The 14388-nt window shown below is 44.3% G+C and overlaps 1 pseudogene; it reads left to right on the forward strand.

Annotated features, from left to right (window-relative positions):
- The first annotated feature begins 5031 nt into the window (after nt 1-5031).
- Nucleotides 5032-6105, forward strand: LOC102264173 (annotated as a pseudogene).
- Nucleotides 6106-14388: the final 8283 nt, after the last annotated feature.

Consider the following 14388-nt stretch of genomic DNA (forward strand, 5'->3'; position numbering starts at 1 on the left):
GGAACATCTGGTAATAGCACCCCATTTTTCCTTTAAGGAACTGTCCTTCCCCCATTCCACTCAATGTGGCTGAATCATGCCAGCTCTAGAAACGGTTGTGTGACCCAGGGCTAGCCAATCAGATGAAACTATCCCCTGGTCACAGTGATTGGTTCAGAATGGGCTTATAAGTCAATCAAACCCAATCAGAGCTGAAATGATTGGAAAGGAGAAATTTGCTTTCCACAGAGGAAGCTAAGTCATGAGAATATAAGCCTCGAGCTACTAGTGGCCATCTTATCACCGTGAGGAGAAAGCCTATCTAGGAATGAAGCAAAAACAGAAAAAGGTGTAACTAAAAAATGGAAAGAGATAGGTTCTTAGTAGTATTTTTTGAGCAAGTAGCTCTAGCGGTGCCTGAAGCCAAACCCTTGACTATTCTCTTAGAGGCAATAAATTCCCTTTTTGTGTTTAAGTCATCTTGAGTTTCTGTCACTTCTATCCAAAAGCGTGCTGATTAACGTTGGGATTTTATAGATAGGGATTTATAGTAGACAGACAGAGACATACACTTTTGTAGGAATCTTCCCAGCCCACAATGATCCCCTTTTTCAAAGAACTGCCCCTGCCCACAGACTAGACTAACAGCCGTATTTGTACTTCTGAACCCCGAGTCCCAAGGCCACAACTGGTTGAACCAGAAGTGGACACGCATTGCGGCATAATCAGATCAGATTCTCTCTCCTGGGGTTTCAGGTTTAGCACTGAGAGATCCTAGTTCGGCCTGAGCTGCATGCTTAAACTTGTAAATATAAAATGTAAAATTGGAAGCAGGGGGAAGTCACAGTCATGGAGCAGCAGAGAAGCTGATCTGCTGAAGGAGAAGAATGAGGCTGACACATGCATGGAAGCAGAGGCTGGAGGCTATGATTTGAGAGAGAGAGAGAGAGAGAGAGAGAGAGAGAGAGAGAATAAGAGAGAAGAGAGCAACAAAGAGAGTGAGCTACTTCCTTATCCCTCATAAGACTAATTACTTCTCCTCTTGGGTTGCATGAGATTTCTCTGTGTGCATAGAATTCTCTCCCCACCATCACCCTCCCTTTAAAAAAAATAGCTTTAATGTTTGTGGAGGTTTTGTTTTGTTTTGTCTTGTAACTGAAAGGTTTTTAGACAACTGTCCTAGGAACAAGTCTGCAGCCACGATGTCCTATTCACTAAGCTGACAAAGACCTGGCTTCCTGCATTGAGACACCCCCACATCTAATTACTAGCTGTGTAACCTTGGCCAAAACACCTGGATTCACCATGCCGGCTCCCACTCTGTAAAATGGAATAAGAATGCTTACGCTCCCAGGTTGTTGCGAAGACTGAATGAGATAAGGTGGGAAGAAAGGCTTAGCACAGCAAGGGTACCAAGAAGCTAGTATTTAGCACATAATGTAATCAGTATGTGCTAAATACTGGAGAGGCGTTGGGTCCAACCCTACAGCCAGTCCACCCTTAAGTCCCAGCCAGGACTAGAAAAGGAAGCTTAAAGGGACAACCCCTATCCCCATCAGCACCTTTTTTTCAATTTCATTTGTGTCAATTTTTCACAAGCATTGAGGAGGAAGAGGATATTTTCATTTTTTTAAAGTGCCCATTCTACGCCTGGCCAGAGTGGCTCAGTGGTTGAGCATCGGCCTGTGAACCAGGAAGTCACGGTTCAATTCCTGGTCTGGACACATGCCTGGGTTGTGGGCTTGATCCCCAGTATGGGGCATGCGGAGGCAGCCAATCAATGATTCTCTCTCATCATTGATGTTTCTATCTCTCTCTCCCTCTCCCTTTCTCTCTAAAATCAATAAAAATGTGTTTTAAAATAACAAAATAATAAAAGTGCCCATTCTAGAACTCTATTCTAATAATTCATGTATTCAGACCAGAGAATATATATATATACGTAAGAATGCTCATTGCAATAGTATTTATATTAGAGAAAAATTGGAAATGATTTAAATGTCGAACACTGCATTTTGCTTAGTAGATTATGGTGCATACATACAATAGAATGTTATAAAAAGATTTGAAAGAGAAAAGACAATATTTTAAAATTAAAATAAACATGGAATAGAATGCGAAATGTTATGAAGTACCCTGACCAGTGTGCTCAGTGGTTAGAGTTTTGGCACTTAAGGGTCACGGGTTTGATTCCCAGTAAAGGGCACATACCTGGGTTGCAGGTTCGATCCCTGGCCCTGGTTGGGGCACATGTGGGAGGAAACCAATTGATGTCTTTCTCTCCAATAGATGTCTCTCTCTCTCTCTCCTCCTCCTCCTCCTAGCTCTCCTCCTCCTCCCTTCCTCCCTCCCTCCCTCCCTCCCTTCCATTCTCTCTAAATATCAATGGAAAAAATATCCTTGGGTAAGGATTTTTAAAAATTGTTTTAATGTTATGAGGTATAATACAAAATTTATCTGAATTTTAAAGGTAAAATCCCAATAATTTCAAAGAAGTTTTTCCCTCTGTCTTACATTTCAGCCCCACACACTATCTCACACACCGCCCGCCCAGCAATGCATTCATTCATCTTCTCTGCCTTTGGGGTAACACAGGTGGAAAAATTTAAGAAGCATTATGTACCTACAGATCCTGAGGCCTCAAACATTAAAGGTATTGACAAGAATAGATGTCCACATCTTCCAGGTAAAAAAAAAATGCAGGTTACAAAAATACTTCCAAAAATGTGAACAGTGGTTATTTCGTGCCATGGGATTCAGGCAGTTTTTATTTCTGCTTTGTACTTCTTTGTATTATTTGAAGTTTTTATAGTGTGTGTACATTATATTTATGAGAAAAAATAAAGCTATTTTCATGGTGCGGGGGGAGCTACCTTGATTTTATTTTCTCCTATATTATCCTCAACGCATATTCTACCCAATTTCCTCTAACACATCTTCCTTCTTCAAGAATAAAGAGATTTAGTGGCGCTGCTCCAGACAAAAAACAACTTGTACTGGGAGAAGAGCCTTCTATGAGCCTGGCAGAAGTGCTAGGCAGCTTACTACTGCCCTCTCCTGGTCAGAAGACATCAGAGCCTGATACAGCAAAACAGCAGCACCCAGTGCACCCTGACAGTCAAGGTCATCCCAGAGGCATGGCTCTTGGCTCCTCCTGCAGTCATCAATGTGCTGCACACCAGCATCAGTAGCTCAGCACTCCAGACTAAAACAGGCCATGACCTGGGAGCAGCCAGGCTGAATCTAGTAACTGCTGAACAGTGCTGTCCACTCCACGCCAGTGTCCCGGGAGACACTCTATTCCAACTGCTAGAGCCAGTGATGGAGAGCTTTCCTGTCTGCTGAGAGCAATGATGGTCAAGACTGGGGGTTCCAGAAAGGAGAAGGTAGAGTTGCAGAAAGATAACAGCAAACCTCCTAACCATGAAAACCCTTGTTCTTATATGGTTCTTTTACTTCTTAAAGTTTTTCCCAAAGCAGCTTGACATGTACAAATAAATTAACACAAGGATGTTTGCTGCAGAATTGTTAGTAATAGTAAAAAACTGGAAATAGTTTAAATATCCCTCAGTATGGGAACATTTGGACAAATGGAATAGTATGCAACTGTTAAAAAGAATGAGGTAGATCTGTATGCACTGCTATAGAATGATCTTCAAGATTCACAGTTAAGATTTAAAAAGCAAGTGTTTAACAGTCAGTAAGTCTGACTGTAGTACTAGCATAAGAATAAACATATTTGTCCTGGCAGATTTGGCTCAATGGTTGGAGTATCAGCTTGTGGACTGAAGCGTCCCAGGTTCAATTTCAGTCAAGGGCACATACCTCGGTTGTAGGCTCAATCCCCAAACCCTGTCCAGGCCCATGTGGGAGGCAATCAATTGTGTCTCTCTAACATCAATGTTTCTCTCTCTCTGTCTCTCCCCCTCCCTTCCATTCGCTCTAAAAAAACCAATGGGGGGAAAATACCCTCAGGTGAGGATTAACAACAACAACAAAAAGAATAAACATATTGCCCTGGCCAGCCTGGCACTGGAGTATTGTGGGTTCGATTCCCAGTCAAGGTCACGTACCTGGGTTGCAGGTCCGATCCCCCGCCCCAGTCAATGTGTCTCTGACACATCGACGTTTCTCTCCACCCCCCACCTCCCTTCCACTCTCTAGAATCAATGGAAAAAATATCCTCACTCCTCACTTGAGGATTTTTTTTTAATATATTTTATTGATTTTTTACAGAGAGGAAGGGAGAGAGATAGAGAGTTAGAAATATCGATGAGAGAGAAACATCGATCAGCTGCCTCCTGCACATCTCCCACTGGGGATGTGCCCGCAACCCAGTTACATGCCCTTGACCGGAATCGAACCTGGGACCTTTCAGTCCGCAGGCCGACGCTCTATCCACTGAGCCAAACCGGTTTCGGCTCACTTGAGGATTTAAAAAATAATAATAAACGTACAGATTCATGAACTAGAAATGATAATCCAGAAATAAACCCTTATATTTATGATCAATTAATTTTAGACAAGAGTGTGGAGACAACAACTGGATATCCACATGCAAAAGAATGAAGTTGGACCCCTACTTACACCATATAAGCAATTTAATTCAAAATGTATCATAGATCTAAATGTAAGAGCTAAAACCATAAAACTCTTAGAAGAAAGCATTGGAGTAAATCTTCCTGACATTGGATTACGCAATAGTTTCTTAGATATGACACCAAAAGAACAAGCAACAATAGAACAAATAGATAAATTGTACTCTGTAAACATTAAAAACTTTTGTGTTTCAAAGGACATTGGGGCAATAAAACATTCTGGAGCTAAAGTGTGGTGATGATTGCACAACTCTGTGACTATACTAAAAATCACTGGCTTGTATACTTTAAAAGTGTGAATTTTATGATATTTGAATTATATATCAATAAAGCTGTTATTTTAAAATAAAAGAGTTGGGGATTGTTAAATAAGAAACACGCATCCTCCGATTCAGTGCTGTTGGCCTGCCCTGGTTCCCCTGCATCTCTCCGGTAGTCCCCGCTGGGCCCCGCAATGCTGGTGGGCCTCAGCCAGTGGTCCGGGCCCTTGAGCCTGCAGGAAGTGGACGAGAGGCCAAAGCACCTGCTGCAGGTCAAATACTTCAGGGCGGAGGTCGACAAGCTGGGCAAAGTGCTAACGCCCACCCAGGTTAAGAACCAGCCCGCTGGTATTTTATGGGATGGCCTTGATCCAAGTACTAGTAAACTCTACACCCTGGTCTTGACAGACCCGGATACTCCAAGCTGAAAGGACTCCAAATTGAGGGAATGGCACCATTTCCTGGTGGTCAACATGAAGGACAACGACATCAGCAGTGGCACCGTCCTCTCTGATTATTGGGCTCTGGGCCTCCTAAGGGCACAGGCCTTCACTGCTAGGTCTGGCTGGTTTAGGAGCAGGCCAAGCCACTGAAGTGTGACGAGCCCATTCTCAGCAACCAATCTGGAGACCAGAGTGGCAAATCCAAAGTGGCATCATTCCACAAAAAGTAGGACCTCGGGCCCCCAGTGGCCGGCACGTGTTACCAGGAGGAACGGGATGACTATGTGCCCAAGCTCTATGAGCAGCTGGCTGGGAAGTAGGGGAAAGCCAGGAGACAGACATCGCCCCGGGGGCCCAGGCAGTGTTCTCAAGTTCAGTGATGCATGTTGATTTCTCCTCTTCCCCGTTCCCACTCTCATAGGTGAGACCTGAGCAGACAGAGCTGTAGGGTGTCTTGTCCTTCTGCCTGTCCTTTATAATTGTACAGGGTCACACACCCTGGATTTATGTTTTGATCAAATTTGGACTCCATTTGGGGGGCTATTTTGGTACTATGATGTGGTCATCAGATTGTTAATATAAGAATAACAACCCAGAATTTAAAGGTGTATCCTCTGAAGAGTAGTACTGGAAAAGCAATCTGGAGAGTCCCTTTCCTGTTGAGCTGCAGGGCTGGGTGAGGGGTTATCTGAAATCCGTTAGTCTGTGCCTGTTAAATTTATCACTCTTCCTTGGTGTAATAAAAGCCAGTATGGAGTTGCTAAATGTTATGTTAATTCTGCTGTTTGCTTACAGTTGAATAAAAACATTGTGTGGACAAAAAAAGAAAAAGAAACACGCATCCTCATTGTTTCCTCCATGGGAAAGGCATCCACAGGCTTCCTTCTGCCTCCAACTCACTCCTCCCCTAAAAAGAGAGACGTGACTTAAACAATCTGCGAGTTTGGGAGGAAGAACAGGAATGCCTATTTCTCTATGCTTTAGGTCCTGCAGTATGAAGCACTACCAATGAATGGGTGGTAAAATTTGTCTAATTCTGAGATCGATTTTAGGAAGCACTCCAATCCACAGACATAGGCACTATCTTCAAGATCAGTTGTGTGTGTGTGTGTGTGTGTGTGTGTGTGTGTGTGTGTGTGTGTGTTTTCAATAAGAAGACTGGTATTTTGGTCCCCATATGCCTTATTCCTTTGTCTTATTTCTCAAATGATTCAGAACGTTTTCAAGCAAGAAGGGTGCTATTTATTGACGAGTCCCCAGAAGCCCAGGAGTGCTGAGGCCTGGGATGAGTACCATCAAACAGCTACTTGTGTATCACAGACATTGAGTTTGGAGAGGTAGGATGGATCAATGGAATGAGTCAGCAGACCTCATTTCTCCTTCTAAATTCACTCAACAAAGAACTAAGTAAACATGTATTCAACAAATATTTATTAAGCACCTAGTATGTGTCAGGCATTGTTAAAGGAGCTGGAGATTCAGCAGTGAGCAAAACTGACCAGAAATCTGCTATAATGGAGCATACATTTTTGAGTGACATAAACCAGAATAGATATATTATCTTAGATGGTGGCAAGTCCCCAAAAGGAAAAAAATAACACAGGGAAGGAGAATAGGAATGTTGCATGGGGTATCCAAGAAAAGCTTTACCAAGAAGACGACATTGGAGTAAAGACCTGAAAGAGATCTGGAAGCAAGTCACGTGGGTATGTGGGGGGAGAGATTTCCGGGCAGAGTAAACAACATATGCAAAGTCTCTGAAGTGAGAACGCATGGTCTGAGGAAAAGTGGGTGTAGCAGAATGATGGGGATGGGAGAGACTGCAAATGAGGTGAGAGAAGTCTCAGGAAGCCAGCTCAGAATACCATTTGCAGCTCAGAATAAGAACTTCTGCTTTTAGTCATCAATTTACCCATTACAGGGTTTCCAGCAGAGGTGTGACATATGAATCTGTCATGAATAGATTAAAGAGGGCAAAGGCAGAAGCAGGGAAACCAGTGAGGAGGCAGGCTATCACAAGAATCCGGTGAATGATGACGATGGCTTGGACCAGAAGGCAGCAGTAGAGAGGGTGAGAAGTGGTCAATTCTGGAGGTATTGTGAAGGTAGAGGTCAAGGAGTGTGATGATGGATTAGGGCAGGTGTGTGAGGAAGAAGTTAAGGATAACTCAAGGTTTTTGTCCTGAGCACCTGACAGATGCAGTTGTAAATAACTGAACAGGTTGGAGGAGTGGACACCAGGAACTCAGTCCAGGGAATCCGTCAAATAGGCAGCTAGAGGTGCCTAGCTGGAGTTCAAGAGAGAGTTCCAAGCCACTTACTAGCTTACCAATTAGCTACTTGCTAGCCTTGTGACCTTAGACAAGTCACCTTTCCTCTTCTGTAAAATAGGGGTGACAAATATATAGCTATACCACAAGGTTGCTGTGATGATTAAATGTAATGATCAGTAAAGTAACAGGTTCACAGGAGGCTCTGAATAAATTATCACTATTATTCAGTTTGAGTAAACATTAAGTATTTAGTTGCTGGAAACACACACACACAAAAAGAAAGATACAGTCCCTACCCTCAATCCCAAACGAGAAAAGTTGGTCAAAGATTTCAACGAAGAACCTCTTAGGTAACAACAATCATTTGGGAGAATCATCAGGTCCTGGCACCTGACAGGACAAAGATGGACAACTAGCCTCAGGATGAAAGCAGTCAAGGGGATTGAAGTGCAAACCAGAATGTGTATCTGGTCCTTATATCAGCCTTCTGGGGAGCCTTGAACTCATCAACCCTCTACCTCTCACTTACCCAATAGGGTAAACCCCAACCCCCCAGAGATGTTTAAAAATGTCCAAATCTGCTCAGAGGAAAAACACTGATTGGGTGATGCTAACCAATCACTTCACCATGCCTATTTTCCCACCTGCCCTCCTCTGATTGAACCCTGTCCCCCATCAGGACTTCTCCAGTCTCTTCTCAGCTCCTAAGAAGCAGGAAAAAGAGCTCAGAGATCCTGGGCAACCTTGAGGAATCTAGGACGGACACCACTGGGAAGATACCTGAACCAACATGAAAAGTCGGGGAGCATCAGGGGAGAGAATCTGCCATTGAGTTCCTACTGGACCAGGCACTGTGCTAGGTGTTTCTAGGGCTAAGAGAGTTGTTCCAAGGATTAAATATGAATCCATGTAGAATATTTGGCTCAGGGCCTGGCACACTGTAAGAGCATAATAAATGTTGGCTTTATTATTTTTCTTTTTTAAATATCTTTTTCTTGATTTCAGAGAGGAAGGGAGAGGGAGAGAGAGATGGAAACATCAATGATGAGAGAGAATCATTGATCAGCTGCCTCCTGCATGCCCCACACTAGGAATCGAGACCGCAACCCTGGCATGTGCCCTTGACCAGAATCGAACCCGGGACCCTTCAGTCTGCAGGCTGATGCTCTAGCCACTGAGCCAAACCAGCTAGGGCTATTATTTTTCTTATATGTCTTTTAATCCTTACAACAACCCTGCTTGGTTTGCTCATCTATATATGGGGGGAAATAATGGTACCTACCAAAGATTCACCTAAAGCCCTTAGTGTAATACCTGACACACAGTAACTGCTCGGTTATCATTAGATATTCTTCGTACTCTTGGAGAAGAGGGCACAGAAAGAAGTTCAGAGGTCACATCCACATTCACACAGCCAAGTAGAACAGGTTCATGGTTTTGCCCTACTCAGCATCCTTGCCACTCTCTTTTTAAACACCTTTCCCTGCTTTCAGGCCATTTGATACAGTGGGGTTGACACCTCTATTTCAAGCTCCAGGGTAGAGTATGTGACCAGGCCTGGCTAATTGCTTATTCCATCCCTCCAATCACAGGGATTGGCTTAAGAGTGGACTTGAGCCCTAACCGATTTGGCTCAGTGGCTAGAGCGTCAGCCTGCAGACTGAAAGGTCCCAGGTCTGATTCTGGTCAAGGGCATGTACCTTGGTTGCGGGCACATCCCCAGTAGGAGGTGTGCAGGAGGCAGCTGATCGATGTTTCTCTCTCAATGATGTTTCTAACTCTCTATCCCTCTCCCTTCCTCTCTGTAAATAATCAATAAAATTTATATTTTAAAAAAAAAGAGTGGATTTGAGACCCATGCCAAGTCCATGATATGCTGGAACTTTGTTGAATCCATTAGGAGAGAGATGAATCTATTTTAGACCTGACGTTGAGAGGATATAAGCCTGGAGCTACGATGGTTTCCCGGGTGGAAAGGGTGTCTGAGTGCAAAGCAAATCCAAAGGAAATAGAGCTAAAGGATAGAAAGAAACTGAAGCCTGCAAACTTTGAGCTCTTGCCTAAACACTTGAACAGACATGTCTAACGTCTGTTCCTCAAGTTTCAGGTATATGAGGCAATAATGAGGCACTTGTTTATATTCATATCCTCTCTCTCTCTCTCTCTCTCTCTCTCTCTCTCTCTCCACCAAAAGAATCCTTATTTGACAAATGTATCAGTCAGGGTCCCAGCTTTGAAGGGAGGTTGTTGATGAGGATATAAGCAGTGTAGGAGAACCTCATGGAGCTGTCGCCACTCCTCGGCCTGAACCGACAGTGGAAAGCTGGTTCTCTGAACCTGGAGGGAGTTTTGGAGAAGGGGCCTCCTTAAGAAGAGCAGTGGCTGTCAATCAAGGCACACTGCCAGCCTGTGGAGGGAGCCAAGGGAAAAAATATCCTGACCTTTCTCTCCTCTTGTCTCTCTCATCTACAGACTCCCCATTGTCTGACTCCGGTCTGAAGCCAGAAGGCAAAGGGGTCTGCTGACGTATTGAAACAAGGCAGACCCAGAACAGGGTGAAGTATAGATCTGGAGGGGCAGATAGGACATAGCTTGCCCAACAAGAAAGCAGCAGAGCCTGGTCTGGCTGGCTGTCCCACAGTCCCTTGATGACCTTTTGGAAACCCAGGCCAGAGTTTTAAAACTCTGAGTTCCCTTTAGTCTTCCCTGTGCAGCACTCTCCTTCCTTCCCTAAAGAAGGGCCCGTAAGGATGATACATAGGAGACAGGGGTTCTCAGCATCTGGGAAGAAGCCACTGCACCAGCCCTGCTAACTTTGCAGGGAGAAAGAAGCCCCCAGGCCAGCTGCCCACATGACCAAGGAGTCCTGGGCTGGCGACTCTCAGGCCCTCACCCTGCCAGCTCCCCGGCTCACACAGAAATCTGTTCACGGTCCGGTTTGGCCCCAATCTCGGGCACCACCGGACAGCAGCTCCGTGACTTCCCTTTCTCTCGGTGGGAGATGTCTGTTTCCTTCTGCAGCCAAGCCAGAGAAGCTTCTGGGATTCCCCACTACTGGCAGGGGCCCAACAGTGCCCTGAGGACAGGGCTGAGCTGCATCCAAGAACCTCATTTTGGTCACATAGACACCTGCTCGCTCTTCTCAAAACACTCACCCTAATCTTTGCCAAAATAAGTCCCTCCCCTCTTTTCAAATCCAGTTTAAACCTTAGAATCTCCTCAGAAAGCCTTCCTCACTAACTCACCTGACTCTACATTCTCCTGCTATTATGATGATGATTTTCAGTACTTCTACATGTAAAATAACAAAGAATAGCAACTCATATATACTGAGCGCTGAGCTAACTGCCTTACAGAAACCATCTCATTCAATCTGCACAACCACCTTGTAAAGTCGGTGCTCTCAAAGTATTTATTGGGCCAGGAGACAAACTTCGGAGCAATTACTTTATTCACTTCTACAGAGGAGAAAATAGAGGCTCAATGAGGCTAAATTAATAGTTTAAGTTCATACAAGCAAGCAAAAAGCAGTAATGAGACTTACTAGGTAAACCCAGATATGACCAACTGCAAAGCCCATGCTCTTAAAACTGCAATGTTTACCTTGTCCCTCCCAGGTACATGCAGTTCCAGAGTTTGGTAATGGCTGGAGGAGGTCCTACATCTTCTCTGTAACATGGATATCCATGTGCTGGAATCACAGATCCTAACTTATTATGCAAATAAAATACATACAGTATAAAGAATGCTATTCCCCAAGTTCAGCAAACACCACCATCCCTTTAGGTTATTGGCCACCATTCTGGCTCTTGAACCCCAGTGAGATTCCAAACACTTGAAAATAATTTCATTAATAATGTCACTGTGGCTCAGTTGGTTGGAGCGTCAGCCCATACACCAAAACGTTGCAGGTTCCATTTCCAGTCAGGGCTCATACGTAGGTTGTGGGCTCGATCCCTAGTCCCCCAGTCGGAGTATGGACAGGAGGCAACCGACCAATGTTTCTCTTTCACATCAGTGTTTCTCTCTTCTCTCCTCTTCTCTTTTCTTCTCTTCTCTTCTCTTCTCTTCTTTCTCTCTCTCCCTCCCTCTCTCTCTCTCTAATAAACATATCCTTGGGGAAGAATATAAAAAAAGAACACATTACAGATAAAATAAAGACAACAAGGGAACTCATTAGAAGTTACTGGTAAGTTACTCAGGCTATAACTCTGCTGCATTTACCACAACCAGCTAAGCCATTGTCAGTCACTTGGAAACCTGGCCTTGTTTTCACTTCCTTTCTGAAATGTCCCATGTGGGACTTTTCCCTCAGTGTGACCTTGTCTTTTTACATTATCAATTCATTGAATTCTCACAACAACACTATAAAGTAAGTTCTATTATCATCTCCATTTTATAGATGAGGAAACTGGGGCTCAGAGAGGTTAAGTAATTTTCTAAAAGTCACACAGCTGATAGTGCTGGTATTCAAACCCTGGAGTTGGTCTCCTGAATTTGTGCTTTTAACAACTACTACTCTGTAGTTAGAAAATAAAGCTAAGTAAAAATAATTACAAAATCCATCAAAGCACTAAAATTTCAAAAAGGCTGTAGAGGAGTGCTTTTTATAGAATCTATGTGCTCCAGTAATTCGGAGGAGAAATCTTCCACCTAGAATGGGTGGCTGGTTAGATTGACCAGCAAAGAGATTCTGGAGAACAGACAGCTGAGGAACAGCCGTCAGAATCTTTAGTGGGACAGGCAAGTCAATTTAAAAGGAATCAGGGAGCAGAGATCCATGGCTGAGAATGAAGGAACCACCCTCAGAGCAGCAAGGGTAGACTTGAGGATAAATGGCTGGAGTGCCATCTGGCAGGAGAAGTCAGAAGGAAGGATCCAACAAAGTGAAGAGGAGGAATCCTTCCATTTTTCCTTCCTTAAATCCCTATTTGCGGAATTCCTATTACATGCCAGGCAGTGCTGCCTTTATGGAATTTGCAATCTAGTGGGGAAGTGTATCAGTCAGACATTTTTTGTTACAAGTGACTGAAACCAATTCAAATTGGCTTAAGTAAAAGGAAATTCATTGGCTCACTTAATTGAGAGTTGACTGGTAGGATGGACTTCAGGCTGGTTGATCCAGGGGCTCAAAATGTCTGTGGGAATCAGTCTCTTCACCTATTTTTTTTTTAAGGAATCTTAATTTTTTTAAATGTATTTTTTTTATTGATTTCAGAGAGGAAGGAATCTTAATTTTTTTTAAATGTATTTTTTTTTATTGATTTCAGAGAGGAAGGGGGAAGAGAGAGAGAAAGAGAGAATGATCGACTGCCCACTATACACCCTCCACTGGGGATCGAGCCTGAAACCTGTGCATGTGCCCTTAACCAGAATCGAACCTGGGACCCTTCAGTCTACAAGCCGACTCTTTATCCACTAAGTCAAACCATAGTCTCTTCACATCTTGACCCTGCTCTTCTCTGGGTTCCTCCATTCTCAGGCAGCCTTTGTCCTTGTGGTGGCACAATGGCTGCCATTGGCTCCAGGCTTTCATCTTAGCCTGCCAGTAACCCCCTCAGAAAAAGCATGTTTCTTTCCCAGTTGTTCCCGTGAAAATCCTAAGATTGGCTCTGATCAACTACTTTAATACCATGCTTAACATCGACCCTGTCATGGGGCTTAAGAATGGAATATGCTGATGGACCAAGGCCTGGGTGACATGCACACCCTTCTGGGCAGCCCTCCCCCAGACCACACAGGTTGAGAATGGAGTGATGGTTCCCAGGGAAAATGAGAGTATGAACTAAGGAGCAGGGATGAATGCTGAGTCGGCAAAGACAACAGATGTCTGATTCGGGGATTCAGGCAATGATGCTGGTAATTACAACACAGCGTGATAAGTGACATGATGGGGAGGAACGGGTGCTGGAGGAGGGCATAGGAAACACCTAGCTCAGAGGAAGTGGCATATAAGACGGGACTTGAGAAGGAGGCCTGAGGGCAAGGAGGGGCATGGGGTGGGGAAGGGAAACCGGTCATGCAAATTTCTTGAGATGTGTGAGATTGTGTAAGACGGAAGAGAAGGAGGCCTGAGGGCAAGGAGGGGCATGGAGTGGGGAAGGGGAACCGGTCATGCAAATTTCTTGAGATGTGTGAGATTGTGGACAGGGGCAGTGAGGATGAAGATGATGGGCCAGATGATGAAGTAGACCTGAGAGCAAAGGAAGGAAAATGGATTTGGGGCGGAAGAGGAGATGAAGATTTCAGTTGGCAAGTGATCTTGAGGGGCGTGTGGGTCGTCCTGTTAGAGATATCGAAAGCCAGCGGACATGTGGGTTGGAGTTTAGGAGCAGGATCTCTGGAGGCAGCACAAGGATGTGATCAGCACGAGGATCGACCCTTAAGTGTGGGTGAGGCATCTCTGGGTGAGGAGATCAAGGGTGAACAGACTCTTTGAAAAGGACATCCAAATGGCCAATGAGCATATGACATAAGCATATGAAAATAACATCATTACTTATTAGTGCAAACACGTGAAAGCAATAAGATAGCATTACACATCCACCAGAATGACTGAAATGAAAAGGATTGATGAGCTCTGGCTCAGTGGTTAGAGCAGTGGTTCTCAACCTTGGCTGCACATTAGAATCACCTGGGAATCTTTTTAAAGTCCTGATTTCTGGGCCTCGTCCTCCGGAAATTCTGTTTCTTTGTTATGGGGTGAGGCCACAACATTAGTAACAAAGAAACAGAATTTCCGGAGGACGAGGCCCAGAAATCAGGACTTTAAAAAGATTCCCAGGTGATTCTAATGTGCAGCCAAGGTTGAGAACCACTGCTCTAACCACTGAGC

The sequence above is a fragment of the Myotis brandtii genome, unplaced genomic scaffold (assembly GCF_000412655.1).
Source record: "Myotis brandtii unplaced genomic scaffold, ASM41265v1 scaffold555, whole genome shotgun sequence".
NCBI classification, from domain to species: domain Eukaryota; kingdom Metazoa; phylum Chordata; class Mammalia; order Chiroptera; family Vespertilionidae; genus Myotis; species Myotis brandtii.